Genomic DNA, 12,528 nt, shown 5'->3' with positions numbered 1-12,528 from the left:
CACTCACATATGTCGCTAGGTCTTATTCATGTCACACAGGTCACTATAGTCATAAACTCCTAACGATTCTCAATCACAACAAGGAACAATCAATACAACTAATCAGGTACAATAATATCATATCATATCAGATAATCAAGATTAAGAATTTGAATCATAAAATTGTTCTAAAATAATCTTCTGAAATAATAATTTATTTACTTCAAAATGATTCTTTTTTTTCTAAAATAAATTCTTTTCTCATTATAATAATTCTAAAAGTAATCTTTTAAATAATAAAATTCATAAATTCAAAAACAAGATAAATTCTCATTAATGCAAAATATTCTATTTCCCAAATCATTTCTTTTTTAAAAATATTTATCATTCCCAAATAATTTCTTTTTTAAAAATATTCATTATTCTAAAATGATTTCTTCCACAAGATAATTTCTAAAAATTATTATAATTATTCCAAAATAATTCTTTTTCCAAGATAATTCCTTTTAAATTATTATAATTTTCCTAAAATAATTTCGTTCTCAAATAAAATTTTTTAATTGATATAACTATCCAAAAATAATTCTGCTGCCGAAATAATTTCTTTTAATTCATTATAATTATTCTGAAAATGCTATTTATCATATTACTATAATCTAAACCAATATTATTCACCAAACAACCCACGCAGATAAATACGTCACAATTGATCTATGTAATATAAATTCATAATAATGTAAATATTCGTTTACAAAACAAGGAGAGCGGGATCTTGCCTCGGGGTTTCATTGGGATGTCTCGGCTCCGACGGGCTCGCTGACGGCTAGAATGTGACGGTTCTGCGGCTGGATATGCGTTGGCATTTCGTCGAACACGTGGTGTGCGATGGAGGCGTTGGTTGACAATTTCTCTAGAATTTTCTACGATTTAAAATAGATATTATTATGTTATTTTAATAAGTTTTGCTAATTTATAAATTTAATTATTTTTGGTGAAAATTTTAAATTAAATAGTTAATTATTTCCATCATTGTTATTGTTATTTCTATCTATTTTGGATATTAATTTCTTGAATTTATTTGAATAAATTTTATGATATTTTTATAATTATTTCAAGGGGGTATTTTTCCCTGTGTTTTTCCTCTCACCGTGTTCACTTTGGTATACCCCTCCGGGCCTCGTGTTTATCCCCAGCTCTCAACCACGTCCTCCCAACCAACCCTATCCCGCACAATCTTTCGATCATTAATTTTCCGCCTTTTTACTCTCTCCTCAATCCCACACTCAATCGCTACCTTCTCTCTCTGGCTGACACTCTCTCTCAATATAATTTCACTCTCCTATTTTTAATCCAACAAATCTTTCTTCTCTCCGGCTTCACGTCCCCTCACATCACTCTCAATCTCTCTCTCTCATTCTCATTTCTCACCTCCAGCCTCATCAATAATTCATCTCCTTCTTTCACTCTCTCATCTCCTCTTTTAAACCCAAGAAACCCCCCACGAAAATCAGCTCCCCTCTCCTTCATTCAACTCCCCAAACAACTCAACCCTCTCCTTCCCCCGTTTCCTCCGGCAGCCACCCCCTCGGAATCGCCTCGACCGAACACCTCGACCACCGCCACAGGCCAGCCGTCCCGACAGCCTCTCCGAGCACGACACCCACAGTCACCTGCCAGCGCCTCCACGAACCGCGCCAACCCGCCGCCGAAGCTCCTCCGGCCTACACCCGCCGCCAGCCGTCTCCTGCAGACTCGTCCGCCCCTCACGAGTCGAGCCAGTTCCTCCGGACGACTCAGACCACCCGGCTCCTCCTCCGACGCGACCTTCTGAGCTTGGATCGCCGGCCACCCTCCCTCTTGAAACCCCGTCCTCTCGTTCGTTCTTCACTCAGCCGCCCACGCCTCAGCCCCGACGCCGTCTCCCCGCCGCCTGCCACCCCATTCGACCCCCTGGAGCCTCCTCCCCCTCAACGCTCAGTTCCCGGACGCTCCACTCCACCTCGCCGACCCCTGCTCCTCCCGCACGGCCCCGAGCATCGGCCAGGCCCCCCTCCAGTCGGTGCCCGCCACCTCTCTCCGCTTGACCCCCCTCGAATCGTCGTCAGCAGATACCACCAGATTCGGTTGCGCCTCCCGAGCTCGCGTTCAACCAACGCCTCCATCGCCAACCACGCGTTCGGACGAAATGCCATACGCATATCCAACCGCAGAACTGCCAATTCTAGCCGTTCCAGCGAGGGGCCGTCGGAGCCGGAGACATCCCAATGACAACCCGAGCAATCGATCCCGCGTCTCCTTGTTTGTTAATTGACATATTTACATTATTATGCAATTTATATGTACATTAGATCAATTGGTTGCACGTATTTACTGCAGTGGGTTGTTTGGTGAATAATATTTGCCGTTTAGATGTTTAGTAATTATGATTAAATAGCATTTTCAGAATAATTATAATGATATTAAAAGAAATTATTTCGAGCGAGCAGAATAGTTTTTGGATAGTTATACAATTTAAAAATTTTATTCGAGAACGAAAATGTATTTTAGGAAAATTATAAAATTTAAAAGGAATTATCTTGGAAAAAAAAAAAAAAAAAAAAAAAAAAAAAAAAAAAAAAAAAAAAAAAATGAATTATTTGGGAATAATTATGAATAATTTTTTTAGAAATTAATCTTGGTGGAAGAAATCATTTTAGGAATAGATGAATATTTTTTCTAAAAGAAATTATTGGGAATGATAAATATTTTAAAAAAAGAAATGATTTGGGAAAATAGAATTTTTTGCATAATGAGAATTATTTGTTTTGCATTTATGAATGTTTATTCATTAAAAGATTACTTTTAGAATTATTATAATGGGGAGAAAAGAATATTTAAGAAAAAAAAGTAATCATTTGAAGGGTTAAATAAATTTTAATTTTATTTCAGAGAGTTATTTAGAAACTAATTTGCTATGATTCAAATTCTTAATCTTGATTATCCTGAGTATGATATGATATTTTGTACCTGATTAGTTGTATTGATTGTTCCCTTGTTAGTGATTGGAGAATCGTTAGGAGTTTATGACTATAGTGACCTGTGTGACATGAATAAGACCTAGCGAATATTGATGAGTGTGTTGGACTGAGTGTAGGTTGGTGAACCGAGTTTCACATGAGGTTTGTGGGTGACTTAGAAAATACAAAGGATGAGTTTGGGATGGGGGCGGGAAGTTATAATTTCATGTGATTCGGATGTGATTGTTGATGTATCTTCTAAGACTCGCACCAGTGACCGTTTCGTGCCTGGGTTGAGTTTGGGTTTGGACAAAGTGGCCTGTTTCGTCACTTTGATCCTGGTGCACCTGTTCGTCACCTTGAGCTATGCGTTGTAGTCTCTTAGGCCGCCTAGTTTTTGCGGGATTTGGATATGCCGCTAGGGGATTTGTGATACAGGTCAGTATCCGATGATAGAGGTGGTTACTCTGTGTGAGATGTGTGACCAGTGACTGTTATAGGTATGGCTAGTTTACTTGACCTGTTTCCTAGGCTAGGTAATGACTTTTGTGAGATACCGAATCCAGTTGTTTATCTTTTCACTACATAGATGCGGGGGTTAGTGATTTTAATTATCTATAATTAAACAGTATTGAGTATGATAACATTGAGGGTTTTTCCTTGTTTGGATTATCGCTCGACGTACTACGTCTCAGGAGTATATAGATTTTTAAGTATTAATTTCATCTGAGCTTGTATGATCTTGTTACCTGGATGTATTATACTGGATGACTAGCTGCATTGACCGACTTTGTTTACTTGATTGATTTGTTGGATTTCTATTGCACGTTCTTTTGGTCTTTTCGGCTTCATAGTTATTTGTTTTTCGGCATTGGGTTTTCGTTTCGTGAGTCTCTGCCTGTGTGCATGCGCCCTGACCAGTACACCTGTTTTCTTCTGGTGTACGTCAGACTTAGACGGTAAGAACAAGTTGAGGGCAGGGAGCCAACGGAGGATTCTCAGCCAGGGGTTGTTTGTAGAGCCAGGAAGAAGAAGCTGAAAGGCTTAGTCTTCCCTTCAGTTTGTTTTGTAGCACCTTCATTTCCTTTTGATTAGTGGTATTTTTATATTCTCAGTATTTCATTTCAGATCAGTTTGTGCTTATAAGAGGCACTTTGACCTGTATTGATTTATGTTCGTTGGATGTTATCCTTCCCATTTGTATATGATGTTTTTATTTCTGAGTTTGTTATCTTATATTCTTGCCTTGGATTATGATCGGGGACCTAGGTGACTTGTATTTGTATTAGTTTCCAGACGTTAGCGTATTGGATTGAGGAAGAAAAGAAAAGAAAAAAATTATGTATGTTCTTCTCAATTAATTAGTCGCGCGGGGCTTGTTCACTTGCCGATTCCCGAGTATTTTGGTGGAAGTTGGGGCGTGACAGTTGTAAATATATGCTAATGTCTACAATGGATTTAGATGGAAAACGTAGCATGAAGAACAAGTTGAAGAGGATGTGTGCCCTTAATACAGGCTGTGTTTCTGCGGTGGTCACAATAATAACATGTATTCGAGAATGGTGCTAAGCGGCAAGAAAAAAAGAAATTGCATCTTGTACGGGAAGGAGAAAAAATCCAAAAGATTTATTGCAGAGAAAGCTCACTTCAAACGTGTATTGGAAGGCTATAGTGATAGTTGTCGTTCTTACATTAGAATGAGACCGAAGTGCCTTTTTTAAACTGCTGCCAGTAATGGAAAGAAAACAGGTTATTTAGGAGGATTCCAGACATGGCTCAAGTCGAAGAACAGCCGCTATGTTCCTGTAGTATAGTGGGGCATAAACACTTAAAAATAGAATAATAAAGACTGAGTTCATAAGATCGCGGATAAAAATGAGTAGGGTATTTCAATAAAGTCCTACAAGCAATGAATATGGGTTACGTGATCGCTAGTATGAAGCAAGCTCCAAATGAAGTTCCTGCAGAGATTGCAAACAACCCAATTAATTTTCCTTACTTCGAAGGCTAAAATAATACATACACCTCAACATCGTGTTTAACGTGAATATGTGATTTTATTGAATTATATTTATTAACTGAGTATATTTTTTTATAGGATTGCATTGGTATGATAGATGACGGAGTACACGTTGACGCAGTTCTTACCCAGTAACCTAGCTTGGTCCCGTTTAGAGGGAGAAAAGGTTGTGAACAAAAACGTCCCTACAGCATGCCCCTTAATAAAACTTTTCACGTGATGTCATAGCTTGGGGTGGGGGGGAGGGAGCCACAAATACTATAGGCATATTACAGGGATGCTTTGCTCGGAGACACGCCATTACGGGGCTTCGGAGTTTATGATGGTTATTAATTCTACTTGGTTCACAATAAGAAAAATTAAATCTGTCAAATAGTGTGTGATTTATGAAGATATTGTTTAATTGTAATGCAGGGCTAAATAATTACCTATGTGACGCTGGATACACCACAATGTCAGCTTCTATCCTCATATCGCCCGGTGTACGATATCATTTAAAAAGAGCACACCGGCGTAGACACCGAAGAATAGAAAAGAGTCATGTTTGTTTTAAGGCATTCAAGTTTAGATCAAAATTGAATGCACATATTGGTATATGGCAAGAACGGTAATAAATCACTATCGGCGAAGCCAAATATATCCATTTCCACTCAAGTGACATAGTGTACTAGCCGTGTACGTGTTACACAATTTGATTGCCTATAGAAGATCCGATTGGATGATATTTAAATGGAACCAATATAGACATTGATGAAGATAATGGGCAAATGTGACCAATGACGATGACTCAAGTGTTGGGCTGATTATTACTCAAAACTAGACACAGAGAGAGGGATCGGAGCATCAAGAATATGAATGGAAGGAGCTACGAGATCAAATTGCTGGGCAATGTGCGAGGGTGGATATTGTGCAAAGTATAAATGGTAACACAATGGAAAGTGGGTTTACTTAATGTGAATGTTTGGTTTCATTATCTCGATGCTAATAACTTGCTATTCATTTTCTTACTGTTCGCCACTATCCATTTTAATGTTTCTTAGACATGTACTAAACATTTCTACGATTATCATCTTCGACCTTTCATGTGTTTCCGTATCATTTATAGGCGGTTTCGTATATTCCTTTTCTAACGAAATGGCTAAATGCATGCAAATCTATATATTGATTTTGCTTTCTTTAATCACATAATGTCTACCGTTGTTCAATATATATAGGGCGGGGGGCGCGCGCGGGGGGGGCGGCTTATTGCGCTTAACGGAATAAGGCAGATAAGCGGCCCCCTGCCTTCTCATGTTAATGCTCGGATAATCCAGCTGCCTACATTAAAACATGAACTTTCAGCGGCCCTGTTCAACCACAACCGTTTCTCTTCACCCCCATCATACATTTCACCATTTTTTTTTTTTTTTTTTTTTTCGATTTATGATGCATAGTTGATGGTGAATGGACACAGCAACTAATGTCAATACGTAGCATTTAAGCAGTCCAAGGTTTTGTTTATTTTCCACAAAGCCAGTTCTCAAAGTAGTGGACCTAATCAATTTTCACCAACCACTGGTGATTCAGGGCAGAGAAGGTTATTCATAGATGTTTGATGGTGAGGGCCACTTCTCACCATAAAAAAAAGGGAAAAATTAGCTCATAAGAAAATCGCGACTGGGGCAAGCGTTGAACTCAGAGTTGGTAATAAGTTTTGGTTCCAGGAGCACAGGACGGTTTCATTCCTCTATGCTTGGATTAGCATAGGATGGGCTAGAAGCCCAGACAAGAACTTTCAAAGGCAGAAAGCTCTATAAGGAATGGCAGCGATGCAAAATCAACATCGAATTTAGGCACTGGATTTCACTCATCATACATGTCAACTTAACACTTTTGAAATGGCTTGGAGAAAAAATTCAATGACATTGAAGGCTTGCCTTGTATGATTAAGTGGAGCTGGGGTTGGGATGAAATAAATAAAATGATTTACACTGGGGGGATGACAAACTTGAAATCGCTGCGTCTCATGGTATAACATTCAGCCATCTACATTGTGTTGTAAGTTCAATAGCATTTGTTCACAACTTATGGATTATTTGTTGTTTGCAGTACAAATCAAATCTTAAGTTCAAGCGCGGTACATTAAAACAAACCCCTACCTCACTTCAAAAATTTACAAACTCATCAGTGCGGGTGCATGACCAAGCTAAGGGGTGAATTGTTAGGGCCTGGTGTGGATGCTAACATTAGGGTGCTGTAGGTCCATCCTATTCCTGAAGGCACATGATTAGTGAATTCCAGAGGAGAGTGGAACTACACCACAATCTGATGCTCTAACCAACAACAAACCGACTATATGTAAGTCTAAGAGTAAAGACACATGATTCATCTTAACAAGAAACCTGAAAAAATCAATCGTGAAGAGGGAGATGTTATGTGCCTTTGTTGACTCAATGTCTCAGTCCATTGAGAAATCAACACATTGTTCATTGGACTGAGCAGTTTGGCTGGCAGGTTAAAGCGAACATAGGGATGAATACTCTGAGGATTCCTGGATAGGATTTTAGATCACTTATTATAACATATGGAACGTGAAGCTAGAAGGTTTTTCATAAAAAGGAAAGGAAGGTCAGCCAGAGTACATTACGCAACAGTGATTAACGACAAGGTTGTCTGTTAACTAATTTGTGCGGTGTTGGATTACATGTGGATGGAGCATTTTGTTGTGCACACGTACTATGTTGTTGCGCAAATATCATTTTTGTTTATTTGCAAAACTATTAATGTTTGCGTGCAATACTTCTTGTTTATGAAAACGCTTTATGACGTCAGTTAATTTAATGAATTGGTACTTTTTAACTTTTCGATGCAAGGTAAGCATGGGATAGGACTGCATGACCCAATGAGCTCTTAATGTTGGCTCCTTTGCTTATTAGCTCTATTGGCTTTTGGTTATTTTGCCATCAGGTTTGTTACTGTTTTGTTCTTGGGGTTTGTGTGCGCTTCCTTGGAGTTTGGATTTGTGGCTGTTTTGTTGGAGGCTTGGTGTACTCCTTTCTAGCCGTGGGTAGTTGCTGGCTTTTTTGGAGCTTGGGCTGTAGCTCCTTGCGTAGCTGCGGGTTGTGCCTGTTTTCCGCAGTTTTTGCAGCTCAAGGCTGCTGCTGGTTTTGGTTGCTGTTTTGGTTGCTGGGTTTGTGCTAGCATTAGCTGGGGTTGTTGCTTGTTTACCCCCCTGTCTGATGGGTTTGCTGGCTGGTTTGTTTAGAGTTGCCTGTAGCTCCTTGCCTAATGGGGCTTGGTTGCTGTTTTTTGTTTTTGGCTTGTGTAAGCTCCTTGCTAGCTGGGGGTTTGTCTTGGGTTTTTCTCGTTTTGAGCTTCCTGTGGCTGGCCTGGGTTTGTTGCCTGGCGTTGTGCTAAGGCTTGGTTGGGGTTTGGTTTGTTGTTTACCCCCCTGTCTGATGGTTGCTGCTGTTTTTGTTTTAGAGGCTTGCTGCTGCTCCTTACTAACATGGTTGTTGCTGTTTTGTCTTTTTGAAGCTTATGTAGCTCCTTGCTAATGGGGTATGGCCTGTTTTTCCCCCCAGTTTGCAGCTGCCTGCCTACTGAAAGCTAAGGGTTTGTTGCCTTATTTTGTTGAAGGGTTTGTGCTTGCTTGGAAACCCCCCGTCCAGCAGGAGCTGGGGTTTGTTTGCCTTGTTTGCCCCCTGTCTGCTGGCGTTCGTTGCTTGTTGTACTCTGCCTGCTTGCTGGCGGGCGTTGTTGTTTGTTTGTTTTTGGAGCTGTTGTGTATGCTACACGACACTCTGTTTATTAGATGGATGTTCAACCGACTGAGCTGCCTCAGCTCGGATATTTGTGTATAATAATAGCTCAATATTTACAGAATGGCTGAGGTCTTTTGATANAAATCGTAGAAAATTCTAGAGAAATTGGGAAAAATACAAATACTCTTTTAGAAAAATAATATTTAATATTTAAATACCAGAAAATTATTTAAACTTGTATTAGAAATTTACGGTCATTACATCCTACCCCCTTAAAACAAATTCCGTCCTCGGAATTAAAATAAAAGTAATGCAGAAAGAATCCAAGGACAGAGATATGGAACGATATCCATAAACAGAGGAGAATGTAAAAAACAACACAAGGTAAGATACAAGATGTGACAGCTAAAATATCGCTATCGCATTTCAGACTCGTAACAAAGTCCCAATAAATACTATGATACAAACATATTTAACTGTGTGAACTTGTTATACCGTACTTGTAAATATATAAGAAATATAGAGTCAAAACAATAGGTACAATATAAATAAACAATCATATAGAGTGAATCATACAAATAATATACGAGCATTCATAGAAACAACGCAGAAACATATTAAGTAAGAATAAAATCAAGTAAGAACAATAAATCTAAGGCAAACACAAAAATAAGTCCAACACAATAGAAATAGACAGAAACATAAACAACATAATAAGAAAAAATGAAAAATCTAAAATACATAACAGGTTAAACAAATCACATTAGCAGGGTATAACAAAGGTTAATCAAAAACAAAAATCTAAAATACATAACAGGTTAAACAAATCACATTAGCAGGGTATAACAAAGGTTAATCAAAAACAAAAAGAAATTTAATTATGAAAAACATAATCAATACAGGTTCAAACTAAAGATATTAAAAACATAATGCAAGATATAAAATCAATAAAAATGAGTAAACGAGCGAAAAACAACATCAACAGGATCATAGAATGATATACTAATAAGTATAAATCAAAGATAATAGGAAAAACAACCCTAAAACAATTAGAATAATAATACATACAAAATAAACACAAATAAAAGAAAACATATTTAATTGATGAAATGATGAGAAATAGTCTGAAACATAGAAAAGATACAAGGACAGTCAAGTATAAATAGCTAAACACAATTATTAAAATAATTATACAATCAAATAATCATGTAAAGCAGTATACAAAATCTAGTAGATAAATAATTCATTACACAAATATTGGGAATTTACAATTTGTATTCACAGAAATTAGAATGCGACAAACAATATAATTATATAAAATAAGCAACACAATGCAAATGGAATATTAGAGGGTAATTGAACATAAACCAAAAAGATATGATATACAAAACAATATGAAGCAGATAATCATGGAAGGACAATGTGACATGACACAACAACATATAAGAAATGAATTATATGTAGTATATCGTATCAAAAATAAAATAAATAATTATAGTCGTATATCACAACAATGATTATCAAAAACACACACTTTATATAAATATTATGACTAAATAAATGAAGCAGACTAACATGAACAAAGAACAAAATAAAAAGTAAGTATTAGAATGAATAAGAAAATGTATATAGAAAATAAGTAAGCAAAACATAAACAAAACTAAGAAAGATGAAATGATTGATAAATTAAATCAACAATGACGTTTCATGTAATTGGAAGTAAAGAATGAAATAAATATACTAAATGAAACTACTTTATACATAATAAAATAAGCTAGCAAGTTAATAATGCACTCATAATATAATACAATAGTAAACAATGATAATGTAAAATGACTGAAATATACCAAACACGAGAATGATGCAATATCATTAGAAAAACACAAGATATAAGATAAGAATGCAGAACAATCAGGCAAAAGGACAATAAAGATTATAATAAGGTATACAGAGCATAGATAATCACAATTGAAATAACTTTAAGAAATAAACATAGATAGAAAAGTATCAATACATATAGACAAACAAACAGAGACAAATCATAATAATAATCAATAGCAGAATGAAAAGATACATATAATTACTAACATACAAACAGTTATATAACACAAAGTAAATAATACCTAATCATATTAGGTTCAAAGAAATACAAATAAAATCAAAGTATAAAAATAAAAGATATAAAAGCAAAAAGGATAAACAAGATTCAATAACAATAATAATCACTATCTAAAATCAATTTAGACATAGCAGTATACTGTGAAATAGTCAAAATCACATAAATACAACCAGCGTAATATACATAAATATAATGTATAATACATAAAACATGAACTATGAAAAATAAAATAGATTTATAAACAAATAAAAACATACAATATAACATTGTATGTGATACATAAAATAATATAATAAATAATATAGAATTAAATACAATCAAACGATATATAAGTCAAATCAAAGAACATATAATGTAAAAATAATAACATATAAAATAATGACCGGAACGAGGATAGATCAGAGATACAAAGAGAGGATAATCGCGAAGCGATGGGACAAGAACCGTGGAAACTCCGGAGTCAAAGAGTGATAAGATAGGGACGAAATGAAATCTATCAAGAAAATAGGATAAGGGCTCAAATTAGTCTCACGGATGAAATATGATATGTATCTAAATTGTCTACTATATTCTTACTAGTGAGGACTCGGGACCGTGATCGGAACCGTGACCTGCATGGGCCACCACTAAAACCTGTCACGCCCCACTTCCCAAAATACCCGGGAACCGGAACGTGAACAAGCCCGCGAAGTATTAGATTGAGAAGAAACATACATTAATTTTCTTTTTCTTTTTCTTTTCTTCTCAATCCAATACGCTAAGCGTCTGGAAATAAATACAATGCGAAGTCATAGGTCCCCGATCACAATCAGCAAGAATATAAGAGACAAACTCAGAATAAAAAACATCATATCACAAATGGGATAACATCCGAGACATAATAATACAGGTCAAACGTGCCCTTATACAAAAACTATCTGAATGAAATACTGGAGAATATAAAAATACACTAATCAAAAGGAAATGAAGGTGCTACAAAACAAACTGAAGGGAATGACTAAGCTTCAGCTTCTTCTTCTGCTCTACAAGACACTCCTGTTGAGAATCCTCTTGCTCCTGCTAAACTTGTTCTTCGTCTAAGTCTGACGTACACCAGAGAAAACAGGTGTACGTCAGGGCGCATGACACACGGCAAGACCCCACGAACGAAAACCCAATGCGAAAAACAATACTATAACCGAAAAGACAAAAGAACGTGCAACTAGAAATCCAACCAAATCAATCAAGTAACAAGTCGGTCATGCAGCTAGTCATCAGAATAATCATCCAGGTAACAAGATCATACAACTAGATGAAATTAATACTTAAAAATCTATTACTCGAGACGTAGTACGTCGAGCGAAATAATCCAAACAAGGAAACCCTCATGTATATACCATATGTCTCAAATTATAGATAATTAAATATTAACCCCGATCTATGTATGAAAAGATAATACAACTGGTCCGTATCTCACAAAAAGTCATACCTAGCCTAGAAACGAGGTCAAGTAACTAGCCATCCTATAACAGGTCACTGGTCACATCTCACACAGAGTCCAAGGTTCACATTATCGGATATCTGGTTAACAACCACATCTCACTAGTACCTCAGACCCGCCCCAGTGCGAAACGTTTCACTGGTGCGTGCCTGAAAATAATCAATAATCACAATATCACCGCTCCTCAGACC

This window comes from Asparagus officinalis, chromosome 9 (genome assembly GCF_001876935.1).
Source record: "Asparagus officinalis chromosome 9, Aspof.V1, whole genome shotgun sequence".
Taxonomy (NCBI): Eukaryota; Viridiplantae; Streptophyta; class Magnoliopsida; order Asparagales; family Asparagaceae; genus Asparagus; species Asparagus officinalis.
Note: the sequence above shows the minus strand (reverse complement) of the source record.